The sequence below is a fragment of the Trichosurus vulpecula genome, chromosome 2 (genome assembly GCF_011100635.1).
Source record: "Trichosurus vulpecula isolate mTriVul1 chromosome 2, mTriVul1.pri, whole genome shotgun sequence".
In the NCBI taxonomy this organism is placed as follows: Eukaryota; Metazoa; Chordata; class Mammalia; order Diprotodontia; family Phalangeridae; genus Trichosurus; species Trichosurus vulpecula.
Window position 1 is genome coordinate 272,682,007 of NC_050574.1, and position 25,430 is coordinate 272,707,436.

The 25,430-nt window shown below is 43.6% G+C and overlaps 1 protein-coding gene across 1 annotated transcript in view; it reads left to right on the forward strand.

The window, feature by feature from the left end:
• Window positions 1–274: 274 nt before the first annotated feature.
• FXYD6 (FXYD domain containing ion transport regulator 6) overlaps window positions 275–25,430 on the forward strand; it is a 47,612-nt gene continuing 22,456 nt past the window's right edge. The window contains exon 1 of the mRNA XM_036742446.1: window positions 275–588. The gene's annotated coding sequence lies outside the window, so the exon portion shown is untranslated. The remainder of the gene's footprint in view (window positions 589–25,430) is intronic.

A 25,430-nucleotide genomic window follows, 5' to 3' on the forward strand; every position in this document is an offset into this window, starting at 1 on the left:
TGAGAGACAGAGTAGGAGGGGGAAAACACTAGGTCTTTCATTGTGTGTGCATGCCTCTCTCTCATCCACTCCTACCACAGAAAAACCAAAAAGCAACAGCTGATTGCAAATTCTTTCTTCCACCTCCGCACCCACTCTGAGGCAGGGCTCCTGTTGCTTGCTCCATGCTTGACTGGCCTTTTTATCTTTCCCCCTCCACCAGTCAGAGAGAAGAGGATTGTACACAGGACCATGGGGGGAGGGGAGAGGAAGGGGAGGGGGCATCTGTGTCTGAAGCTACCCAGAAGCCATTAGACAGCTGAGACGGATGCATCTGGGTCCCCAGACTTAACAAGAGCAGCCCAGCCCTGCCACGCACACAAACACACACACACACACACACACACACACACACACACACACACACATCACACAGAGAACACTTTATTCCTGACTGCCTGGACTCCCACACAGAAGAAGAGAGGCTTGGGGAAAAAAAGCAAACGCTCAATTGCAACCCCCCATTTCACCCCACCCCCATCACTCCTAGTAATCTGAGAGACTTCTTGGGCCTCCTTCGATTTTCTTGGAGACTGGGGTTCTATAAAGGTAAGGAGGAGTAGGGGTGGGTAGGGGGAAGACAGAAAGTTTTGTACTTGTTGCGGGGGAGGGGAAAGGGCTTGGGTGGAAGCCCCCTGGAGCCCAGGGATAGTTTGGAAATCGACTGACTTGCTGATGGCATAATTTGGATGGTTAGGTGAGATTCTCTCAGAGAAGGCTAGGGGTATGCTTTTAGTTTGGGGAATGACCGTAGGAGATATAAACCAGGGTGTTTTTTTGTGGGGGGCGTTAAGTAGAAATCGGAAGAAGAGGTAAAGGAGCTCATAGGAGAGACATATTTTTGGAGGTATGATGGGGCCAGGAACAGGAGAGTTTAAGACCTGGAAAGGTTTCCATGCATGTCTTGAACTTGGCGTTTGGGGAGGGGGCAGGATATGCTCTGCTCCCTCTCACTCTTTTCTTTCAGAGAGATTTTTTCCTTTGTTACTTGGGGGCTGTGTTAGTGGCTCAAGGGTAAAAGTATGTCAGTGTATAGCTTATGTGGATTTGGGAATATGCCCTCGGATGTGGGTGTACACATGAGTATCTAAGTAATAAAGACATGGGTGTAGTTGGTTGTAGGGTGATGAGTAGAGGTAGATTGAAGAGAATCCTGGGGGTCTAGTGTATGGAAATGTGAAGCTTCTCTTGTCTTTAATCCGTTTGGACCCTCATCTCCTTCCCAGGAGTGAATGCCTCCTCCTCCTCTTCTTCCTCCTCCTCTTCCTCTTCCCCCTGACTCCCATTTCCTTTCTCTAATACAGTTGGAGCAGGCAGAGCTGGGGTTATTGACCGTTACAATCCTCATGAACATCTTTCTTCCCTCTCCCCACATGGACAAGTGGAGGAGCAAATAGGGACCTGTACAAGGTGGGGGGGGGGCAGAGTTTAGACATTGACTTGAGCTGGGGTGGGGTGGGGTATAGATACACCTGGGGAATGGGTATGTTTCAAAACAGTCCCCCTTCTCCCTATCAATACACCCTTTCCAGCTCTCAGGTATTAGGGTCATGACTATTGTACAATTGTCTGTCAAGAGCCGCCGGCTGGTTTTCCCCTCCTTTGTCTTCCTGGGGTGGTGAGGCTGGGCTGGGATGAGCTTCGAAGGGCACTGGAATGGATCTCATGAGCCAGCTGGATATCTGGGCTGTTCCTTTCCTGAATGGACCCCACCCTGGCTGGCCCTAGCCTAGCCTCGCCTTCCTCAAATTGTGTATGTGTTTCTGCAACTTAGCTCTTTCTCACGTGACCTGCCTGGTAGTTGCCATGGAAACTCCTCTCCAGTACTCAGCTTCTCTTCTCCTGCCCACTCCCCACCTCTATTCCACCCCTGCCTCCTGCCCCCTCCTCTATACATGGTTGCCTAGATACTGGTTATCCCTGGCTTTTCTGGAGACTATATTCTGGATACCCAACCCCCATCTCCAGTTTGATGCCCCCCAAACTCCCCCCTCCCCAGCATAGACCCAATTCTATGTGGGCTGAGGCTCTCCCCCTTTCTGACCTCATCCCTGCCTCTTCCAGCCCTCACACCAACTCCCTCCCTCTCCCTTAATAAGCCTAGTAAACCTGGTAACCACAGCCCTTGAATCTGTATTCAGCTGGAAATCAGAAGGGGATTATCCTGTCTCTTGAAAAACTGACAGAAAAGAGAAGAAGGCCAGGAGGGAACTGGTGTTTGTCCAGGCTTTCGGAATCCAGGATAAGGAAGAATGACGGAGTTGAGACAGATCTGGCCAGGCAAGAGAGCCAGTATTGGGTGATCTCCAAGTTTGTTTCCAGGTCTAAAGAGTAAGATTCTAGAAGAGGAGAAGGCAAAGGCGTGGGTTCTGGCTCACGTAGCACCATGCAGAGACTTGGAGGGGGAGGTAGACGAGGAGGCGATATGTAATAGAGGATGGAATGGTGGGCTTGGGTTCAGGAAGGCCTAGATTCAAATCCTGCATTCATAGGGATCATTAGATGTGTCGGTGGCCTCAGGTGAGTCATTTAACCTCCGAACCTCAGTTTCCTCCTTTGTGAAATGAGGATCATAATACCAGTAGTATGAGATCATGTAAATGACCTGCTAGGTGGTGCAGTGGATAGGACACACTCAATGCACTCATCTTCCTGAGTTCAAATATGGCCACAGACACTTACTAGCTGTGTGACCCTGGATAAGTCACTTAACCCTGTTTGCCTCAGTTTCCTCATCTGTAAAATGGGCTGGAGAAGGAAATGGCAAGCCCTTTGGTATCTTTGCCAAGAAAACCCCAAATGGGGTCACGAAGAGTCTGAAACAACTGAACAACAACATGTGCCAGGCACTTTACAAATATGGTTTTATTTGCTCCCATTTTCTGCCATCTTCCTCTTTCTCAGCCCTAGAGAAAGCCATGTGCTCAGTGTCATCCCCCTCTTCTGCAATCTTTGCTCCCCTCGACTCTCAATAAGTAGGGAAGGGAAAAGACTTCTGCCTTAGCCCCACCTACCTCAACAATGGTGAGAGAGCTGCTTTCTGCCAAGGGAAGGGAAGGAAATAGCCATTTTCCAGCCTCCTCCTCCTCTTCTCCCACTTCTCCACCCCTCTCTTTCCTCTCCCTCCCTCTCCTCCTTCCTCTTCGTCCCCCACTCTTCTTCCCCTCTCTTCTCCCCTCTCTACTCCTCTCTCCCCGTTCTCCTCTCTCCTCTCTCTATCTCCTTCTTTCTCTTCCTCCCCCTCCTCACCTCTTTGCCCCTCTTCCCCCTTGCTCTCTCTCTTCTCCCTCCCTCCTCTTCCTCCCCCTCTGTCCTCCCCTCCCTACTTCTCTCTCCCCCTTCTCCTCCCTCTCTCTCCTTCTTTCTCTTTCTCCCCCTCCTCACATGTTTCCCCTTCTCCCCCCTTACTCTCTCTCTTCTCCCTCCCTCCTCTTCTTCCCCCTCTGTCCTCCCCTCCCTACTTCTCTCTCCCCCTTCTCCTCCCTCTCTCTAATTCTTTCTCTTTCTCCCCCTCATCCCCTCTTTCTCTCTCCCCTCCCCCCTCCTCCCCTACTCTCTGTCTCATCTTTTATAGCCTGCTTAAAACCTCAAAGTCCCCAAAATGGAGCCTAACCCAGCCTAGGGCAGGAAGCTTCTGTGGTACGATGGGAAAATCATTGACTCTGGGATCAGGGGACCTTGGTTCAAGTGCTGTCTCTGCCATTTATCACCTCTATCACGTTGGGGGCAAGTCACTTCATTTCTCTGGGTCTCAGTTTCCTCATTTGTAAAAGGAGAGAGTTGGGCTAAGTGACATCTGAGTTTCCTATGATCCTGAGGAGTGATCGATCGCCTTTCTCTTGCTGTAGATTATGCCTTGTGGTTAGGTCGCCTCTGGGATTCCTTCCAGGGGATTGGGGAAATAGCTATAGGGAAAAATATTATTATTATTATTTTTATTTGCATTAATAGACAGTGAAAGGGTTCCTTTGCCCACCTTTCTTCTAACACCAGAGAACAGTCTATTTTGTCCGAGTCATGGCTCCTCAAAAGAGTAGATGGTATTTTTTCCAGGGACCTGTTGGGGAACCTTATTTTCTAAACCTCAGCATGGTGTAATGAATCGAATACTGGACTTGTAGTAAGGAAGATCTGGGTTCAAACCTTGCCTCCTGTAGCTGTGTAATCCTGGCTGACTCACCTAGTTTCTCTGGCTTTCACTTTCCTCATGGGTAAAATGAGGCAGTTGGGCTTAATGACCTTAACAATCTATAAGCTCTAAATCTCTGATCCTAGGAGAAAGGTACAGATTGCTCCTGCATCCTTGCCTATTTTTCTGGTCATCTAGGACCATGAGAACAGGGCCCTTTCAGGTTAGGCAGAGGCTGCCCCACCCTGTTCTCACCCCCAAATCAGAAGCCCATCAAAGTCTCTGATGATGAGGGCTGGTTGAGGTCAAGAGGGTAAGGCCCCACAGGCGCCAGCTGGTAGGGTATCCATGCCAGGCACCCCTCGAAGACCTTCTGTCTAACAAATCGTCTGTGAGACTGCCACAACTCCATCCTGGAAGCCAGCCAAATCACCGAATCTGGTGCCCAGGCAGCAGAAATGTGGCTCAGAAGGGCTGGCATAGACTGTCTAATGGAAAGAATCAAAAAAGCTCGGGTCCTCCTCCCCATCTTCTGCCATCTGTGAGCTACGTGACCTGAGGCCATTTACTCAAACTCTCTGGGCCTCAGCTGCCTCCTCTGAAAAATGAGGGGGCTGGATTAGATGACGTTTGAGATCCCTGTGTGGATAATCTATTACTGCAGACAGTTTGTGTGCTTCCGAGTACTTACCTGCTCATGCTTTTCCATATCCTAGATTATACGTTTAAAGCTGAAAGGGATTTTGGAGGCCATCTAGTCCAACCCAGCCTCCCCATTTCATAGATGTGAAAATAGAGGCCCAGAAACGTCCATGTCCAAGGTGACACAGCTAGTGAACAATCTTAGATCCAGACATTCTGATTCCAGAGTCAGTGTAGGAGAGAAAGCCTTAATTTTAGAGAGTCCCAGGTATCAGACAAGAAACTCCTTCCCCAAATCCCCTTCAACTAACCTGTCTATTATGAAACATCACTCATAATTTTTTTTTTCCTAGGGAGTAAAGTAGAAGGGGGTATTTGTTAGGAGCCTTAGCTTAGATATAAAATATCATTTCCCCTAGCCTATCTTTCCAGTCTCATTATGTATTCCTTTCCTTTCTGTACTTTACAATCTAACCAAACACGCCTTCTTTCTGTTCCTCCCATGTAGTACTCCATTTACCACCTCCATTCCTTTGCCTTTACTGTACCCCATGCCTGGAGTACACTCTCTCTGTACATCTGTCTCATGGAATTCCTTGCTTCCTTCAAGATACAATCACCAACATTTTACAGTCTTTCCTGGTCCCTTCTAATTGCTAGGCCCCTCTCTCCCTGACTACCATGTATTGAACTAAGTTGTATTTGGTTTTATTCATTTTTATATATTTATTTTGAATATATCTATCTATCTATCTGTCATCTATCTATCCATCTGTCTATCCATCTATCTGTCTGTCTGTCTATATCTATATGTTTATGTCTATCCATCTGTCTATCTATCCATCTATCTATCTATCCATCTGTCTATCTGTCTATCTATCCTTCTATCTATCTATCCATCCATCCATCCATCCGTCTGTCTATCTATCCATCCATCTGTCTATCCATCTATCCATCTATCCATCTATCCATCTATCTATCTATCTATCTATCTATCTATCTATCTATCTATCTATCTGCATGCATGTTGATTCCCTAATAGAATATAAGCTCCATGAAAGTAGGGACTGCTTCATTCTGTGTCTTTGGAACCCTAGAGCTTGGCACATAGTAAGTGCTTAGTAAATACTTATCAAATCATTGATTGTTTGATTAAAGGTCATCTAGTTCTTTATTTTATAGATGAGGAAGCTGAAGCCTAGAGAGATGAGGTGACATCCAAGATCACACTAGTAGTAAGTGGCAGAGTCAGGGTTAGAAGCCAAGGACTGTGGACTCCAAACTTGATGGTCTTTCCAATACATAACACTCTCCCTCCATCTGTATGTTGTATCCGTGCCCCAGTGGCCATACCGCCCAGCAGAATCTGAGCTCTTTGAGGTCAGAGAATGTTCTATCTTTGCTCTTGTATCCCTAATGCCTACCTGGTTGGAGAACCTGTGGCCTTGAGGCTGCATATGGCCTTGAGGCCACAGGTTCCCATCCTTGGTAGAACACTTAAAAGCTTGGCACCCTGGCACACTTAAAAGCTTATTAGGTTGGATTGGATTGGAAGTGCTTAGACCTTGCTTACTGACTAATTGGACTGCTAAGAATGGTCAAGGAGAAGAAACTGAATGAGGTAACTTTTGAGATCCTTAAAAAGACTGCTCTTGGAAATCTTTAAGAGGAGGGCTGAGCCAGGTCAAAGCTGGCTGAGATATCAGGTTATTGCTCAGGAGAAAAAAGGTGGGACCCATACTCCCCTTCCTGATGGCAGTGTCAGTATCAGTGGCAAGATATCTCTTGTCCAGACATACGCTGGCAGCATCCCCTCACTAGGATGGGAAAATAGGAGTCTGGCTTAGAGATGTAAGGTCAGGAAGGGGGCCATGGTCAGCAGAATCCCAGAACCCCATCCTCTGGGAGACTTCCTTCAGCCTCCCCTAATCCTGGGTCTTGGGTCTGCTCTCTCACTACAGCTGCCACCAGCATTAGCCTAGCCTTCAGGGGACCTAGATTCCCTTTGTTTTCCTGGCTTGACCACAAAATTCTTTTCCCTCCTAGTTTTGCTTGAGACAAAGGCCGAAGTTTTCCAGAAAGGAATTTTACTGACAAAGGATAAATGTGAAACAAGGCAAAATGTACAGTACAGATTTCATGAGTTTCAGAGCATGAAAATTTTATCCTAAGATTTCCCTAACGCTGGCCAAAGAGGCCCACGAAAGTGCTAAAGAGGAGTTTCCTACTCCAGTCTATCCTGCGCTTAACAGCTTGATGTTCTGGCTGCCATTACTTTAAGTGGGTCCCCTACTCTAACTGTCCTCTGTGCCTGGCTGAGCTTTAACAAATGGCTGACCTCAACCAATAATACTTCCAACCAACTCTTTTTCAGCTTTGAAATTTTGTTTTACCAGTTTCCATTCTCTAGCCTGAGGGTGAATTCAGGAGCACGCCTCAAATAGAGCTGGCAATTTCTGGGTTCAATTAGTATTTCACACAGAGAATTTGCTGGGTGGGTGGGGCATTGGGCTTTGTGCCAGTGTGGGGGATTTTGAGGGCTCCAGAGGTGTGGTTCTGGGCATACTTCCTCTCCTACCCATCTTAGCCCATGTGGCAATAGCTAGCTGAGGGCTTACCTGGAGGTATTTCTTCCCTATTCCGCAACACCCCAAGTGGATCTTTCCCCCTCCCCCTTTCATGATCCTCCCCCAGGTGCAGACATTGTTAGTTAGGACTCATCCTATAGGGGTGAGGAACCTGTGGCCTTGAGACCACGTGTGGCCCTCTAGGTCCTCAAGCTTGGCACCTAAGTTTGGATTCAGACAAAGGGCCGTGCTTGAGGACCTCGAGGGCCACATGTGGCCTTGAAGTTGCAGGTTCCCCATGCCTGCACCTGTACTTAAAGTGTTGATCATTTATCCTCAAGAATTATCTGTCCACAGTTCTTTTATAATTCATTGGACCACACAAATATTAACACATGTGGTTACAAAAACATGTGATCTCCACTAGTAATAAAGGATGGACCTCTCTAGTTTCACCCACATACACAGTCACATCTGCACAAGTGTACCCCCAAGTACACATACTTCCACATATGCACATTCTTATACACTGGAAGCTCCACAGAAAATAGCTTTTTAAAAAATTATGAGAGTATTCCATACCGGTGAGAAACCTGGGGTCTTGGCTGGTGGGAGTATTCTGGTTGTACCTGTGTGCATCTATGGTTGTGATTGCCCCCAAGGGTTGGTTGCTTAACTGGATGCTAGGGATGTCCCTGAAGGGGAGAAGTGGGAGGACAGTCATTGACACTGCTGTCACTTAGAAGAAATAGCGAGAGACCAGAAACTGAGGTCTCAGGTCCATTGCTCCATAAAAGCAGGGACTATGGCACTTCACAAAGGTTTGACTATCTGTAGAGACATGGAATGTCACTTCATTCTTCCTCCTGATCCATATCCAGCTCCTGGCAACTTCCCTTGAATTCAGAAAATCAGGCTTTCTGATCTCTCTTCACTGTTCACTTCCCTACCTTCTTTTGCCTGAGGACTAGAACTGGGGAGACTGAGGGGATGACCTAAAGGGGGGTTTCTCTTTTGACTAGGGAAAGTAACTGAAATCTAGAAACCAACACAACAGAACTGAAGAGGGAGAGGAGGGCAAAGAATGTAAGTGTCCATACACACCCAGACTGACTCAAATACAAACACATCCCTAGTGTTATATTCTCACATCTACATTTTGATATGGACTCTTCTGTAAAAACACACCCAAACATACACCTCTAACAACATATGAATGTGTACCAGCTATGTGATCTTAGACCACTTACAATATCTGTGGGCCTCAATTTTCTCATCTGTAAAATTGGGCTAATGATTCTTCTGCTATTACCTCCCCCAGAAGATGATAAGGAAAGTGCTTGGTAAATTTTAAAATGCTATATAAATGTAGATTATTCTTATTCCTCCCTGATAGCTACATATCCTCTGTGCTCTGTAAACACATCGTTCACGAGGTTGTACGAATTCACTTTTTCTCAAACCTACACACCCTTTCTTATTTTTTACCTTTTACTTTTACTTGTTTCCCTGCTCCCTCTTCTGAGCTCTACTATCAAAGCCCCTGGGGCTTAGTTTGAAGAGGTTAAATTTAAATCCTAAGTGAGCTGACGTTTTTTTTTTTTTTTGGGAGTTGCCCTAAGGGCTGGAGTCAAAGGAGGGGAGATGGGAGCTGGCATATGTGGGTTTTGATGACTGGGACTTTACTGAGGCTGACGGATGAAGGAGAGAAGATGGAAGGGGGATAGGGAGAGAAGCTTGTAATTCCTTCTCAGCTGTTCAAAGATTCTCAGGCAGGCAGGTGCTGAGCTGCGTTTGTAGGATGACTAAAAGAGCTAATGGGGATGAACTCGTTAAGTTAGACCAAACTAAGAATGAACTAGATTTACTAGTAAGATTATGGGGAGGGTGTGTTAGAAAGCAGGGTACCAGAACCCTCAGAGACCATTAAAGTGTGGGCTGATCAATAAAAACAGAAAAAAGCTACCTTCACAGAGGAGGCAGACTGGTTCAGGCTCTAGACTATTTGCTTTGCTTTGGCTCAGATTTGCTCTGAGGTCCTTGTTTTCTCCCCCTCCTACTTAGAAAATGCAAACTCAACATGTTTTTACCTCTTCTCGGCTTTCCACTGTTGCTTCTTCTCTCTTCTTCCTAGGTACATGTCCCCATTATTCTCAGGAAAGGTGGCACAACCCTGACCTGTTTGCTATCATCTTAGTTGACTAGCCAGTCTTAAACCCACACGGGAAGGGGTAAAGAGGTGACACAGGTCAGCTGTGAGACAGGTAGGTTGACAACTGAAGGAAGCTCACTCTTTGGCTTGGCTCTGGGTGTGGGACAAGCATGACCTGTGAGAGAAGGCTGTTGTTTCTGCCCTCGGGTTGGTGGTTAGGGTGAACCCGAATAGTTCTTTGTTGGGAAGAAGTGGGAGGAGGCAGAAATTCAGCTACTGGGTTGACTCTTGGCACCCAGTCCATCTGCTTCTTGGGTCTGTGACTTCTCAGGCTAAGTATTGGGCTAATAGTGGCTGTCCAGACTCTCAGGAACCACAAATGAAATTTTTGCTGTGGTTCAGGTCTTTGTCTTTCCGTGGGAAGCTGTGATGGAAAGATCCGGTATTAGGAGTCACAGCCTAATCTGTGGTCTGTTTATGTGGATAGGCCCCTGGAAGGCAGGGTCCTCTTCTTGTTTGTCTAGCTTCCCTAGACTGGAGTAGTTGGTGCTTAATCAGTGTTTACTGAATGAATAAATAGGGCTGAGATTCTAGTCCCAACTCCTGTCGCTAACCCATCTTGACTTTAGACTACTCACTTTAGTTGCTCTGCCTCAGTTTCTCTATTAAAAGGACAGCAATTGTTCTCCCATTTGTACTTTATGACATTGTTTCAAGTGTCAAGTGAAATGAAGGAGGTGAAAGTGTTTTGAAAAATACTTGACTAATCTGAAATATGGGATTGAGAGGTTGATTCTAGTGTTGGGGTATGTTAAGGGGACATTTAGCCATAGAAAGAGGGAAAAGAAAAGTACATACTATGTGCCAGACACTTTTCAAATGTTATCTTTTATTTGATTCTCATAGCAAGCCTGGGAGGTGGGTGCTATTATTATGCCCTTTTTACAGTTGGGGAAACTGAGGCAGACAGAGGCCAAGTACTTGCCCATGATCACATGTCTAGTAAAGTTCTGAGGTTCAAAAGTCATTTGAACTCAGGCCTCCTTTCCCCAGGTTCATTAACCCAGGGAAGCACAGAACTCAGAGTCAAACAAGCTACTTTGGAATCCTGCTCTCTGTTATGAGACCTTGGGCAAGTAGCTTCATCTCATTTCACAGGAGGTGAATTTCTTCATGTGTAAAATGTAAAGGGGGAATGAGATCACCCTTTGTTCCCTTTCCACTCCAGAACCATGATTCTTTGACTTCTTTACACCCCAGTGTCTGCTTTTGCAAAATGAGGGGATTGGACTCCAAGGTTCCCAAGGTAACTTTCATCTTTAGATCTGTGATTCCAATGAGCTGCTAGATCACAAAACCAGATATCTGTTGGCAATTCCTATATTGCGAATTTCCCTGCCTAAGCCAGGCTTTCTTCCTTTCTTCATTACTCCTTTTTCTACCATATTAGGTGCCAACCCTAAGGGATTGGACCAGATGGCTCTAATTGCTTGTGGTCCTTTATCCTAGAAATAACTACGTATCAAGGATGACCACCTCTCCTCTTCTAAGGAGTAGGGGGAGAGGATGCTTTTGCCTCTAGCAGTTCTGTTTTCACGTTCTAGGTTTCAGGGAGCACCTTGAACTCATTTAGAATTCTCTCAGAATCACAGTTAGATAAATTTCGATGCCATACAGAATCATCTTCCCATTGGCTGGTCTCCGGGCTACTGACGGTTGCACAGAAAAATGTTGCCTTTGTCGGCTGACATAGCTGCCAACTCCAAGATGGCAAGGCTTCTCAGGAGCTGAGCTTTGGTGCCCAGGGAGAATGTGGGAGTGAAATGTCTCTCTCCTCCATGCTCCATTTCAGTCTCACACATTCCTGGGAGCTCGAGGAGACAGGGAAGCAACCATATCTTTAGCTCTACCTAATAGTCCCTTCAGGACTGGAAGAGATCCACTGGTAGAGTCAGGATTGGGAGGTCACAGGAAAAATAGGGCTTCTGTTTCACCTATAGGTTTAGTCAGTAGGACAAATCTGGACAAGTCACTTAATACTGTTTGCCTCAGTTTCCTAATCTGTAAAATGAGCTGGAGAAGGAAATGGCTAAATCTCATCAGTTTATTTACCAAGAAAACCCCAAACGGGGTCACAAAGAATTGGACTCAACTGAACAACAATAACAGTAACCACAGCAACAGGGAGGGCTTCTTTAGACTCTGTAGGCATACAGACACTGTCTTACTGACTGATGGTTACCACATTTTTGGGAGCTAAAAATCAGGACTCCTAGACAGTGGCTTTAAAGCTGGAGGGACTTTAGAGGCTATAGGATCTGACTTCTTCATTTTATAAAAAAGGAAATGGAGACCTAGAGAAATAAATTAACTTGCCTAAGGTCACATGAGTAGCAAGTAGCACAGTCAGGGTTTGAACTCTCTGATTCTAACCTCAGTGCTCCCTTGACTTGGAAAAAACAATTTGTTAGAAGTACATTTTCTTTTCTTGAAATCGAGTCTCTTACAGAATAGGATTATAATCCTTTTAGACAGTTCTTTTTCCTTCTGGTCTCCAGGCCTGGGTCTCCCTCTGAAACAACTCAGTGCAGTGGAGTAGACAGAACACTAGCTCTGAAGTCACCTGGGCTACCTTGGGCAAGTCCCTTGGCTTCCCTGTGCCTCAGTTATGATAAAATGAAGGGGTTAGACTAGATGGCTCTGCTGTCTCTTCCAACTCTATGATCTTAAGATTCTATGGCTTAGTCCCCATCAATTTCCTGTATTTTCAAGGGCATTGCCAAGAATTTCAAGTCTGTTAACCCAACAAAACTAAAAATAACTATTTAGTGGCATATTGAAGCCCTAAAAATGGAAATGGTGAGATTGGTGGCATTTTTTTCCTGAGGTCAGCATGGCCCAGGGGAAAGAGCCCTGGAGTCAGAGGACCTAACTTAAAATCCTGTGTCCAATACTTCCTGCCTGTGTGACCTCGAGTCAGATCATTTAACCTCCCTGGGCCTCCGTCTCTGCATCTATACAATGAGTGGTTTAGATTAAATGGTTTCCAAGGTCCCTTCTAGTTCAATATTACAGTAGTTCAAGCAAGAGATGATGAGGCATGAAGTAGGGAGGTGGTTGGGTGAGTGGATAGGAAGGAACTCTCATTTGACATAATCATTCCTTTTTTTCTGGGAACCAAAATAAAAAAAATTAAAGTATCTCCAGTCATGGATTTTCCCATCAGCCTCCTAAAATGACTGATAGGTTTCGTGCTGACAAGCTACCTGTTGCTTACTGACTCCTAAGTGTCGACAGAGCAGCGGCCTTCCTCTTTCTTGGTCCTGGCCCTTCTCCTAACCTTCTTGAGTAGTGGGATCCTGGCCAGTAGCTGATCCCACAATGAGCTCGTGAACCTCATCATCTTCTGAGGGGCTGGGCCAGGCATTGGCAGCTTGATCCATAAAGAAACAGGGAAGATAGTTTTCAGTAGTCAGAGGGGTTCACTTCCACAGCCCTTGTCAAAATTGTGAAGAATCATATTTCACTTACAGAACACTTCATATTGGACAAAGCCCTTTCACAGGCAGTATTTTAAGTAACTTTTGTACCACCTGCCTTACAGGGTTGTTGTAAATATTATTCTCATTTTACCTTGAGGATCCTGAAGCTCAGGGAGGTTCTGTGACTTGCTTCATGTCCTCAGCTAGTACATGACAGAGCTAGGACCCATATCCAGGTGTCTTCTTTCACCTACCGTATTACACAGATGAAATCTGTCTTAAGGAATTGGAGGAGGCTCTTTCAGGGGAAAGGGGCATTTGTACAAAATGTTGGATTTTGACAGGTGAAGATGTTGAGGAGAGCATTTTCAGATATAGGGAAAGGTATGAGCAAAATTACAGAGCTAAGGAAATAAACTTTATTCAGGAAAATTTGAGTAAGAGCTGTAGTAATTTCCATTTATAATGTTTTAGAGGTCAAAAAAGGCTTACATACTGTATATCATTTGGGCCGCATAACAGCTGGGATGTGGTTACCAGATATTATTGTCTATATTTTACAAATGAGGAAACTGAGGCTGCCTCATCTTTAAAAACATCTTTATTTGATTCTGTTATTTCCTCAAACTATCAGTCTATATGCCTTCTCTTTTTCATAGTCAAACTCTAAGAAAAAGTATCATATATCTCTTTATTTTTAAAATTTAAATGTTTCCCTTGTATTCTGCATTCCTTCTAGTATTTCCACTGGTATTTCCTGGTATTCTGTTTTTCCACTGGTATTTCCTCTCTTCCCACTTCTCAACCCTTTGCAAACTGCCTTCTAATCTCTCTGCTCTATTGAAACTGCTTTCTCCAGGATAGTCAATGAATTCTCAATCACTAAATCTGCTAGCCTCTTCTCAGTTCTTATCCTCCCTGATTTCTCTGTAGCATTTGCTACTGATAACCACACTCTTCTCCTGAACCTCCTTTCCTTTCTGGGTTTTCATGACACTACTCCATTGTGATCCCTTTCCTATTTATCTCCCCAACCTATCTTGGGCTCTTTTCCTGGATCATTATCTATATCTTGTCCCCTAACTTTGGGTGTGCCCTAAGGTTTTTGTCTTGGGATCAATTTTTTCTCTATACCTTCTCTCCATAATTTCATCTACTGCCATGGGCTCAGTTATTACCTTTTTGCAGATGACTTTTAGATCTCTAGAGCTAACCCTAGTCTTTCTCCTGAGTCCCAGTTCTATGTCACCAACTACCTATTGGACATCTCATAGGCCCCTTAAATTCAACATATCTAAAACAGAATTCATTATCTTCCTTCCCTTGGCCAAACCTACCCATCTTTATTCCAAAGTCCCCCTTTTCTGTTGAGGTCACCACCATCCTTCCCATTGCCCAAGTTGGCAGTCTTAGAGTCATCCTCTGATCTTCCCTCACCCTCACTCATATATACAATCAATTGCTACATTCTGTTTATTGTACCTCCATGGCATCTCTTACAGATGCTCCCTTCTTTCCACTCATACTGTAACCATACTAGTTTAGGCATCACCTCTGCCGTGGACTATTACACCAGCTTTTGATTTCTAGTCTTTCCCTTCTCTAATCTATCATTCATCCAGCTGCTGAAATAATCTTCCTCAAGTCTAAGCATCTGCCTGACAGGATTGTTGTGAGGATAATTAATCAAATGAGATAATATTTGTCTAAATAAATTAAGTGCTTAGCACAGTGCCTGGTACATAGTAGGTGCTATATAAATGCTTATTCTCTTCCCCACCTTCCTTGCTCAAGAACTTTAGTGGTTCCCTGTTGCCTCTAGGATAAAGTACCAATTCCTCAACTTGGCATTTAAAGCCCTTCACATTCTGTCACAGCCTGTTTTTTCACATTTATTTCATATTATTCTCCTTCACATCAAGCAACCAATAAACATTTATTAAGCACCTGCTGTTACCAGGCACTGTGCTAAAAACCCTGCAGTCTGGTCAAACTAGCCTATTTGCTGTTTTCTGAACTTGGAATTCTTAGAATTTTCTTTCTTGCTTCCATGCCTTTACATAGACTGTCCCCCCATGTCTGCAATGCACTATATCCTTACCTCTGCCTCTTAGACTCCCTAATTTTTTCCAAATCTCAGTTATGCACCATGCCCGATGGGAATTTTTCATGATCCCTTTAGTTGTTAGCACTGTCTTATTCTTCATCGAGTTAGCATGTTCATACTTCTCTGTACACGTGTTGTATCATGTAGTAGAAGGTTGAGATCCTTGGGGTGAATGACTGTTTCGTTTTTATCCCCAGCACATAGTAGGTTTTTGGTAAATGTTTGTTGGATTGGGTTGGACTTCCTTGGCAGAACTAGTAGGAAAAAAGAAAAGAAGACAGTGGAAACCAAATGGCTTGTCATATGAGAAGTATTAGAAAGAGTAAAGTACTAGACTGGGAGTCAAAAGACCTGGGTCCCCCCTTTGTTAGTCATTTGATATGTGACCTTGGGAAAGTAGCTAAAATGGTGGTGCTAACTCCTTCCCTAACTCTCCTTGTGAGGATTCTGAGATCATCACATGAGATCATCTCCTATTTTAATCACCCTAAGCAGAGCTTGATTAGGAATAGAAATATCATAGAAGGACAGAAATCATTAACATTCAAGAACATTAGAGGATCACACAATCTCAGAATTAAAAGGGAATTCAGAGGACATCTAGTCTCATTCATACACGAACAGTTATTCTTTCTAAGATATCCTTAACAACTGCTCATCCATCATTTTCTTGAAGGCCCCTAGTGATGGAGAACTGTCTTTTGCTTTTGAAAAGCTTTAATTCCTAGAATATTTTTCTTTTTCTTGAACAAATATCTGTCTTCCAGTTCTGAGTTCTGCACATCAGAGCCAAGCAGAACAAGTCTTATCTTTCTTCCATGTAACAGCCTTTCAAATACTATCAGTTTGCTTCTCCTGGTTAAACATCCCCAAATATGTCAACCAGTTTTCTTGCTATCTTTGTTGACCTCCTCTGCCCACGTTCCAGTTTTTCAACGTCCTTCCTAAATTGTGGTACCCACAGCTGAACAGATCTGGCCTCACCAGGGTAGAGGGCAGAGGAGCCTACCTCATTCTAGCTATGATATTTCTTTTATTCACTGCATGATCCCTTTGGATCAGTAGTAATGGCCTTCCCTCTCAGACTACGTTTGGCATTTTGCTATTTTACTTTGATATAATTATTATGTAATATTGTGTATTTTAGCTCTCGTTGTTGATCTTTTATCCCCTACTCTGCCTTCACAGAGACCTTAGCTTATCTAAATTTCATCTCCTTCCCAGCACTTCACACAATAGGCACTTAATAAATGATGAATCCAGTCTGCACATTCCATTGTTGACTCTTAATAACACTGAAGCCCACTAAAGCTGCTAGATCTTATACACATGAATTATTTTTTTAGCTATGCTTCCCTCATATTGTGTATATGAATTTGATTTTTGAACCAAAGTATAAAATGTTTATACCTATGAAATCTAATCTTAGTAGATGTAGTCGATCACTCTATCCCATTGATCTTTGTTGATACTAATTTTGTCATTTAATATGTTAGCCGATGCTTCTTGGTTTCTTGTCATTTGCAAATTTTGTACGTAAGTCATCTATATTTTCATCTAAGTTATGGGATCACAAGCAGTAGGATTTAGAGATCTTTATCAAGGGATCTTAAAATAATCTAGTCCAATATGGAAATGTTTGACGTGATCGCACATATGCAACCTATATCAAATTGCTTACCATTTTAGGAAGGAGGGAGGGGAGGGAGAAAAATTTGGAATTCAAAATCTTGTAAAAATGAATGCTAAAAATTGTCTTTACATATAATTGGAAGAAAATAAAATACTACTAAAAATAATCTAGTCCAATCAACCCAGTTTACGGATGGGAACCAGAGAGGCAAAGTGACTGCCCAATGTTACATAGCTAGTAAGCAATAGAGCCAAGATTTAAACCAACATCTTCTGACTACACATCCAGTACTCTCTCAACTATTACATGCTGCCTCTTTTCATTGATAGAAATATTGTATAAAATAGAGCCAACAACGGAGCCGTGGAACACTACACTAGAAACTTCTTTCCAAAGGACCATCTATCTATAGCTAGTCTTTGGGACCATAGCTCTGACTCTACCTAACAGAACCATTATCTAGCCCATGTATCTCCATCTTAAACATAAGGATATCATTTGTGACCTTTAGGGGAGAGATTGTTTCATCTGTGACTTTGTAGCCCTACAAAGTGCCCAGCACTGGCCCTGGCACATAGTAGGTATTTAATAAATGCTTGTTGATTGATTTTGTTATGCTTTGCTGAAACCCCTTACATATTATGTCTAAGGGATTCCTCTGATCTACCAGTCTAGTATGCCAGGCCAAAAAACAAAATGAGTTCAGTCTGCTCTAACTTGAATCCAGGCTGTTTTTTAGTGCTCACTGCTTCCCTTTCCAAATATTCACAAACCATCCCTTCAATATGTTCTAGAATGTTGACAGGACTCATCAACCTACTGGCTCATTTGAAGCCTCTGTGTAGCCTTTTCCTTTTTTGAAAAGTGGAACAACATTTGGCAGTCTTCCATCCTGGGCCCCTCTCCCATTTTTTTCAAGGATCACAGATAGCAGCGCAGCAAATACATCTGCTAATTGATTCAGTCATTTAGGATGCAATTTTTCTGCTCTTAACTTTGGAACTAGGTACTTTCTTACCATTTCCTGACTAATTTGAGGTTCCAACCTCCTGTTTATCATCTTTTTAGATGACAGGATCAGAATACAAAAAAAAATCTCAAAAGGCTAGAATGATGGGCCAAATCTAACCAAAGTTAATAAATATAAATTCCCACACTTGGCTTCAAAAAACAAATGTCATTAAGATAAGAAAGGGAAGGCATGGCTAGGCATAAACAATCTTAACAAATAATTCATGTATAAACAAAACTAGATACAAATCTAGTTTTAATGAATTGTAAACTCTATGTGGGTCAAGTGAGTACGGCTGTATTCAACTAAACAAACATTTATTAAGCACCTTCTAGGAGTAAAGGCATTGTGCTGGGCAATGGTGATACAAAGGAAAAAAATAAGATACTGGTTGCTCTAAGCGAACTTACATTGTACCAGGAGGATACACTATGTATGCAAGTAAGTAAATGTAGAGTGAACAAAACATGCCCTGATCTGACATCTGGAGCGCTGTGCTCAGTTTTAGTCTTGACAATCTAGAAGAGCTATTAATCAGATGACGAGGGTCCAGCGGAGGGCAACCATCCACATCATGCCATATAGGGATCTTTATTTGAATGCTACATGACTAATTGTCATCGGTCCCTTCCATAACATCCCCTGTCAGGAGCAAGTTGCATTAGATGATCTCTGAGGTACCTTAGAGTTTTGAGATGCATCGATTTCATTCCACCTTTCCCTGTCCAAAGAAAATTCTCCTTAGATAAGCCAGAAAGCATTTATCCAGCCCTTGCCCTCAAGAAACTCATAGTCCAATGGGAAGACAACATGCAAACCACTATGTATAATCAAGATGTAGATACAAGGCAGGCTAAATTGGGGATAATCAACAGAGGGAAGGAACTAGCATTAAGGGGGATTGGGGAAGGCGGTTAGTCAGTACATATTTATTAAGCACCTACTAGGTGCCAGGTACTGTGCTAAGCACAAGGGAGAAAAAGCAATGCAAAAGACAGTCTTTGTTCTCAAGAAGCTCATTGTCTAATGGCAAAGCAGGATGGGAACAACTATGCAAGGATGAGATATAATCAGGGTAAATTAGATACAATCAACAGAGAAAAGGTTTTCCTTATTAAAGACAAGAAGCAAAGTAAGAGTTTGGGGACATAGCAAGAAGAATGGAATTGCAGTGAAGAAGCCTGCCCTTGGCCTCTCATAGGCTTGGTGTCTGGGCATCAGACTGCCCAGTTCCCTGTCCTCAGGGGCTAGAGCTGGAAGACACCTTAAAGACCTACCCTCCTCACATTAAAACTGAGGAAACTGGAATCTAGGGTGTTTAGGTGACTTGTCCAAGGTCATACAACTGGTTGGTAGCAGGCAGGACTAGACTGAATCTCCTGCACTCTTTGTATTATATCCCATTGATCAAACCAGGAAGGGTTCCCCATGGACCCTTAAGCATACATCCCACTGTAGTTTGGCAACTCGCTTTCCCCTCTTTTTGGAGGAAAGGGTTCATGGGGATCATCCACAGAAGGAAGATGGCACTCTCTGCTGACTTTTTGTAGGTGGGGTAAAATGGGTGACTTAACAACAGAGTGGGCTTTGCAGCTGAGATTTTACATCATCACCAAGCAGATTTGTCAGGCAGCCAGGGAGAGGCAGGAGAGATTTTCTGCCCTGGAACAACAGCTGTTTTGACTTTTCCACACTCTCCACATTCCCGTGGCACTGTTCCTTTGCTGGCCTCCAACTCTTCTCAATTTTAGAGTATCACCAGGTCAACAAGGAGCAGAGCAAAACAGGAAGGAGACAGAAGGTGCTGGGACAGTCAGGAATCATAAAGGAGACCTGGCAGACTTGGATTTTTCCACTAAAACGGCTCTCCACCCCTTTCCCTGCTCCCCACCTTCACTTTCCCATTTCAGGGTCTTTCATCCTCTCTTTTGATTTGTATCTCTGACTCAGGCTTTCTCACTGCCCTTATATTTCTACCTTCCTATCTTTTTATTCCTTTATTTTATTTCTCTGTCTTCCTCTGTATTTTGCTGTCTGTTTCTGGATCTTTGTGGAGCTCTCCCTTTCTCAATCATTTGTTCTCTCTCCCTCCATCTCTCTTCATTTGTCTGATTCTGCCCTACCTTTGTCTCTCTTGGGGACCTTCTCTTCTCAGATTCAGGTGGGGGAAATTCTCTCTCCCCCTCCCCCTTCCCCTCTCCCTTTCTCTCTGACTCTCTCCCTCTCCCTTTCCCCCTCCCTCCATTTCTCTCTCTCCCTCTCCTTTCCCCCAAATCTCTCTCTCCCCTTTCTCTCCTTCTTTCCCCATCTCTTCTCCCTCCCCCTCTCTCTCGCTCCCCCTCTCTCTCCCTCCCCCCTCTCTCCCTCCCCCCTCTCTCCCTTCCCCCTCTCTCCCTCCCCCTCTCTCCCTCCCCCTTTCTCTCCCTCCCCCTTTCTCTCCCTCCCCCTTTCTCTCCCTCCCCCACCTCCCTCTCTCTTTCCTTCATTACCCTCTACTCCTCCCTCTCTCTATCAAACACACACACACACACAGTGTCTGCCTCCAGTTCAGCTCTTCAGTCAGACATGTTCTTCCAGAGTTACAAAATTAACCAGAGCCTCGGATGACTCAGGTTGTTTTTTCTAGAGGGAGAAATGTTGGCTTAGGGTGCCATTTTTTTTCACCAAGTCCTGCTCTGCTTGTATCGGCTTCAGGCTAACCTCCTCTCCGCTCCTCAACACCAGAGTCACCGTGTGAAGAAGAGTCAAGTGTGATACTGGCTAGGGAGAGGAGAACAGATGGCAGCACTCACCCTTCCCTGGTCCCTTCTGCTTTCCCTGGTCTCCCTGATTCCTCCTTTCTCCTCTTTCAAGGGAAGGTAAAAAATGAAAATAGAGAGGGTTGAAGCAAGAGGCAGTATGTTGTGGGGAGGAGGAGGAAGCTTAACAATGACCCACTGGATGAGATAAATTGTCAGAGACTACTCCCCTGTGGTAAGGGGCAGGGTGTTGGACAGGTGAGGTGTTTACTGGACTAAGGAATGTGAGGTCAGTTATAAGCTTGGCCAAATTGAGGTAAGGATTACAGCTCTAATCTTACAGATTCCAGGATGCCAGAGCAGATCACAGGGCCTGGGCTCCTTTCTGGTTGGCTCCTCCAAGGCCTCATAGTGTATCAGTCACAAGACAATGATTCTTTTCTCACTTTAATGTGGCTCTGCCACCCTGAATACAAATGAGACTTTATTTAGAGGATATCTTCAAGGCATCTTTCCTCCAAGTCCAGGGATGCTTTACCCTCAGATTGGTGGTGAAGTGGTTCTCTTGCTTGTATCCTTAGATTGCATGCTGCAGTACCTGACAGGGAACTGTCGGGGCCCAAAGGCAGTTATGGGAATAACCTCTTGTAAACTTGATCATGAATTCTTGCAATGAGGATCTCCAAGCACAGTTTCCCACAACTGCTGGCCTAGAATTTCTTCCAGAAAGAGTCTGACATTAGAACTCAAGTGTACACCTACAGACCCTCAGAGGAATAAGCATTATGTAGCTTCACTCCTCCCTTCCCCACCTTCCACCCAGATACTAACTGATGGGCAAGGTATTTCTCCCTTTTAATATTTCAGCCTTCTATATTAGGTCCCACTGCATATCATCTGAACCTAGTTTAAATAGTCCTTAATATCCTAAGTGACTGGATCCATATGAGAAATGGGCTTGCAATGAAGTGGGAAAGATTTGAATTAGACCTAGGAAGAAACTTCTTGGCATTGAGTCTTTGGAATACTGGAAAGGTATAAGATTAGACACCCTCCCCCACCCCCTGCCCACCCCAGCTACAAAGACTTGTTAGCTCCACAGACAAGGGATGGACAAGCTGGCCTCTAGAGTAGGAGCTCTTGAACTAAAAAAGAAAAAAATCTTTACCATTTCAATATAATTAGTTTCCTTTGTAATCCTGTGTATTTTATTTTATGTATTAAAACATTCTTTAAAAAGGGGGGGACCCATAGAGTTCATCAGACTGTCAAAGGGGCACCAAGTTAAGAATAAGTGCTGTAAGCCATCACGCCAGAGGTCCTATTCTTCCCTGCACACACCCTGCCCTTACATAATGGGAGTAGGGTTTAAACGGAGACTCTGTTATCATCACCTGGATCATCAGGGATCATTATCATCATCAGTCAGATCTGATCCATTGCGTTTATGTTTTCGTGCTTCTGCAGGGTTCGTAGCACATATCCTAAGCTCTCTAACCTTCTTTTTCCTGCCTCCCAACGCCAGCGATTTTTTTGTTGCTACTTTGTTACAATCTTCCCTTGTTTTGAAAATGAACATGTACTCTAAACTATTGTTACATTTCTCTGCTTGGTAGATGAAGCCTTGGAAACAAACACGAAATACATAAACCTAGACATACTTATATATGTATATAGATATTTAGAAAGCTACATAGGTGTGCATAAATTTGTTGTTCAGTTAAAAAAAAGAATAAGTGCTGTAGAGAACCTTCAGAGAGTGTAGGATTACAAAACGTCAGAGTTGGAAGGGACTTTGGAAGACAATTAGTCTAAATAGCCCCAGAAGAGGAATACAGTTATCCCTTCCACGTCGTGATTTTCCCCATCTCGGTTTTGATGTAGCCCGGGTTGGCAGAAGAAACTAAATATGGAAATGTTTTACATGATTGCACCATGTATAACCTATATCTGATTGCTTACCATCTCAGGGAGAGTGAGGGCAGGGAGGGATAGAATTTGGAGCTCAAAACTTAAGTTTTTGGAGAGTTTTGTGGAAGCTGCAGATGACCTGTGAAGGCCAGCAAATGACACAGAGAAAGCTTAGAAACTCAGAAATGCATAAAATATATGTGTAGTTTTGTATAATATAGCCTATGACCAAATACTTAACTGAAATTTTACATGGTGCTGTAAACAGCCCATAAAAGAAAAAGAAAAAAAAATCAGACTTCTTCTCTGGTATGAAGGGAGGGCCAAAAAATTTTACACAGATTTTCCAGATCTCAGTGGTGCTGGACCCCTAAAATGTGGGTAGGATAACTGTACTGCCTATAACATTCTCTATAACATTGTCTAGGTCTCCAGGGTGTCTTGAAATCCTTTGCAAACCTCAAAGCACCATCCAAATGTGACTTGTTATTTGTTATTGTCCTCTCCTAAGGCGACTCCTTCCACAGTTCTGATTATCATCAATAACTTCTTTTTCCTTACATGGAGCTAAAAATCTACCTTATGAAGAAATCCTCCATTGCTTCCTCAACAAAGTGCTTGAGACTTAACTTAGGATGTTAGGACCAGAAGGGGCCTACTGGGGAGATAATCTGTTCATCCCTTTCATTTTACAGACTCTAGCAAGGGAATATGAATCATTTCTCAGGAGGGTGGGCAGATAGCACCATATGAATATTTATAAGGCACAGTGGTGTTGCCAAGCTCATTTGGTAAATATTTAACCAGGAGGACTACCACCCCCCTTACCCCCTCACAGTCTGGCCTTCTTTTCCACGGGATGATTTTGGCATCTTAATTAAACCTTTATGGGTGGGGAGGGGGTTGGTGGTGGAGAAGGGAGAGTTGGCTGAAATAGGCAATAGGAGCTTAATAAGGCTCAGGCCTAATGAAGAAGAACCAGAGACAGGAGGCTGGGCCTAGCAGTGTTCACAGTTACTATCCTGTCAGTGTGCAGACTGCATATGTGAGGAAGGGCATGAGTGGGCTCCTTCTTCTGAAATGCAGGAGTGGAATGGGAGGAGGCCTACATGTATCATCAAGAACTGTCTTCCTCAAACACTGTTTTTATAACACCTTTTTTCCGGTGCTTGCGAACCCACTACAGTTTCCTGTGATCTCTTGTAGTGAATTGCACTTCTAACCTGGGGTCCAAGCCTCCTCTACTGGCTGACCCTGCCATGTAGAACCTTCAGTTCTCATCCCTCTTGACTGGATACTCTTACCTCTGGTCAGCCCATTGTGCTCACAGCCCCCAAGTAAACTTACTCATTTTCCACTTTGAACCTAACTTTCTCTGTCAACTAGAATTTCTGCTTCCTTTCAAACTCTACCCAGTATTCACCTTCTCCAGGTGGTTTTCCTAGAATAACTCCATTTGTCTCCAGGTCAGTTTATGACTCCACATCCCTTTAAATCAGGAGTTTTTAACCTAGATTCCTTGAACTTATAAATATTTTTGATAAAATGACTAATATGGAAATGGTTTACATAATTACACATGTATAATCTCTATCTAATTGCTTTCCATTTCAGGGAGGGGGAGGGCAGGGAGGGATAGAATTTGAAATTCAAAACTTAACCAAATGTTTAAAAAATTATTTTAACATGTAATTCGGGAAAAATGAAATATTACATATTAAAACTTTATTGATAATAGAATTTCAATATAATTGCTACAGGTGCTATAATTGGACCTAGCTCTTTCACATCTACTAAGTAGCTCTTAGTATAAGTCACTGACCCCCTCTGAGGCTCATTTTCTTGTTTATGTTTACTTCTTCTTATAGTCTAATGGAAGAATTTTAAATCCAAACACTTAATTACCCAGTCTCTAAATGAAGGAGTTAGACTGAGGCATCTCTAAACTCCCCTTCAGCTCAATCATTCTGTGATTCTAAGCCCAAATAGTCTGAATCCTGCATTAACCCAGTAGCACTAACACTATACAAAAAAAAAAAAAAAAGACCTCTGGAATCTTGTCTCTCTCCGTCCCTCAGACAAGTCTCTAAGACAGGAAGTTACATATAAGTTCTTGATCTGTGTTGGTGGAAGGAATTTCCAACACTACCAAAGTCACAGGTCTAGACCCCTCCACCAAATACTATAAAAATCTAAATTCTTATCTCCCTTTCTTTTCACTTTCTCTCTACTTTTCTTCTTTCCACCTCTCCTATTTATCTCCTCTCCCCTTTCCCTTTCCCTTCTTTCTCTTTTCTTCCTTTACTTCCTCCTTTCTTCCCCAACCCCACCCCCATTCCCTCCTCCTTTGGAATAGAAACCAGTTATAACATGACTCTTTATTACACAAACTTAGATACAGCTTATGCCAGATTGATACCCAATAGCGCATGTAATAGAAGACTAGTATTACTCAGTGAACCTAACAATTGAATATTAGTCTTGTCCCTGACAGAATCACAGAATCATAAGGCCTTAGAATAGGAGAGAGGTCATCTAATCCGGTCTGAACCTGACCAGATTCTATGGCATACACTCTCCTATGTATGTAAGTGGGTATATTCTGCTTCAAAGGCAGGGCCCCTGTCTTCTCCAGCATCTGTGGTCAACCTGTGAGTGAGGTTGATGTCCTGTATTAGGGACTGAGAGCAAAAGATGAGAGCCAAGTGTACTAGATATGGGGGAATAGGAAAGGAAGGCTATGGGAGGGGAGAAGAGGATGATGACGTTTTGGCATAGTCTGGTACCTGAACACTGTAAGAGGAAGATCAAATTATTTCCACAGCTGCACTGAGGAGTTCTATTATGCCTTGTTAATGTGGGTTATAAAAAATATAACAGATTGAGATTTCACCAACTAGTAGCTTTTCTTTCCGTTTTTGTTGTTCTTCAGTTGTTTTGGACTCTTCATGATCCCACTTGGGGTTTTCTTGGCAAAGATGCTAGAGTGGTTTGCCATTTCCTTCTCCAGCTTATTTT